This window comes from Herpailurus yagouaroundi, unplaced genomic scaffold, assembly GCF_014898765.1.
Source record: "Herpailurus yagouaroundi ecotype Mexico unplaced genomic scaffold, PumYag 182, whole genome shotgun sequence".
In the NCBI taxonomy this organism is placed as follows: domain Eukaryota; kingdom Metazoa; phylum Chordata; class Mammalia; order Carnivora; family Felidae; genus Herpailurus; species Herpailurus yagouaroundi.
The window spans coordinates 21609928-21611715 of NW_024412413.1; the positions used below are offsets into that span (position 1 = coordinate 21609928).

The 1788-nt window shown below is 48.0% G+C and overlaps 1 pseudogene; it reads right to left on the reverse strand.

Annotated features, from left to right (window-relative positions):
• Positions 1-1031, reverse strand: part of LOC121040045 (proteasome subunit beta type-5-like) — a 45628-nt pseudogene extending 44597 nt beyond the window's left edge.
• Positions 1032-1788: the final 757 nt, after the last annotated feature.

Consider the following 1788-nt stretch of genomic DNA (forward strand, 5'->3'; position numbering starts at 1 on the left):
GAGCTTGATTGATATTGAGAGTATTTCTATGGAATTGCCTCATGTGATTGTAAAGGCTTGGTAAGTCCAAAATCTGTAGGGTAGGCTTTCAGGCTTGAGACCAAGGAAAACTTGAGTCCATAGACAGTCTGTTGGCAGAATTCCTTCTTGCTCCAGGGAGGCTAGTCTTTGTTTTATTAAGGCCTTCAAGTGATTCTGTGAGACCCACACATAAGGAGGGTAATCAGCTTCCAAAGTCCACTGATTTAAAATGTTATTCTTGAGAGGGAGTTAAGATGGCAGAGTAGTAGGGGGCCCCTGAGCCTGCCTCATCCCTGGAACACAGAAATTGATCTGAGGATTAAGAGAACAATCTGCATGATTAGAAGGAAAGAATGTGGCAGGTACGAGGTGTAGAGAAGTGAACTGGGGGAGAGAAGAGCCATGGTGCCATGGAGGGGAAGGGAGCCCTTTTTGCAGATGAAGGAGAGAAAATGGGGGAGGGAGAGCAGTGCATTGGGTTTGTGCAAGAAAAACACTTCCCGAAAACCATTGACTGGGGAATCAAGAGAAACTATCACCAGGTTTTCACAAGCAGTGGAGCTCAAATTCATGTTTTAGCATTTACCAGAGTCAAAATGGGTGGGTGTGGTGGTACTCCTGTGGTTAAGGAGGGCAGAGGCCTGGAAGCAGACATCCTTCCTTCAGGTGTACATCCTTCAGGTGTATAGATCCCCTGGGTCACACTGGGAGAGAGTGTTCCCCTCCCTGGAGTACATTTGGAAGAGGGTATACTGCCTTTGCAAGGACAAAAGACCCAGCGGGCTCCATCAAGTGGCTGTTCATCAGAAGGGACAGAAGTGCATACAGAGGGCAAATAACCTGGTTGCTGCTTTTTGCTGTGCTTCACCATGAACTCCAAGCACCTGTGCCACTGTGTGCTGCTTTTTCTGGGACAAAATGGCACCAGACAGGGCTTGGTGAATCTCTCCTCCAGTGGACGGGAGTGGGTCGCCCTGTACTGGGTCCTTGGAGTTTTGAATCCCGGCCATGTGTAGGAGATAGAACAAGGGAGAACTGTGCTACCAGGTGTGCCGAGGGCCTGGGCACAGAGAGGGTGAGGGCAGGGATCTGACAGAAGCCTGGGACAGAAGAGGGGAAATTGTTCACTTTTCTGCGAGAGTTTCCTGAATAGTGAAGGGTACCAGCTCTCCTCCCTCTTTGCTCCTGGGACAAGAGAGCAGGGTGACTCCATTTTTGCCTTGGCCCACCAACATGATTGGACTTCAGTGAGCAACACAGCACCCCCAGTGGAGGCTGGAGCCACTTACACCAAACCCTGCCCACATATGTCCTACAGAGGCATCTTTACTAGGGCAGGTGTGACTGAGCCAGCACAGTGTACCTCTTCTGCAGATGACCAGCATGGTTCCTCAGCATTCTCCAGGTCTACTGATCACAGAGTACTGCAGAGTGTCAGCTTCATTTCTGGTAGAAATAGGACCAGGCTTTTCTTTCTTTCCTGTCTTGTCTTGTCTTTTCCTTTTTTCCTTGTTCTTGTTCTTGTTCTTGTTTTTTCTTTTCTTTCTTTTCTTTTTTTATCAGGCTTATTTTAAACAAATCAAAACACGCCTATTTAGAGGTGTAAACACTCCCCACTGTAAGCAAGGAGGAACTCTGCAGAGGACTGACCTGTGGGAAAGAGCAGCCAAAACACAACAGCAGAGTGCACATAGAATATACCAGAAACACTTACTAAAGCACCAGGCCCTGGACTGTGTATGGCTCCTTCTTAATATAGCATTACTC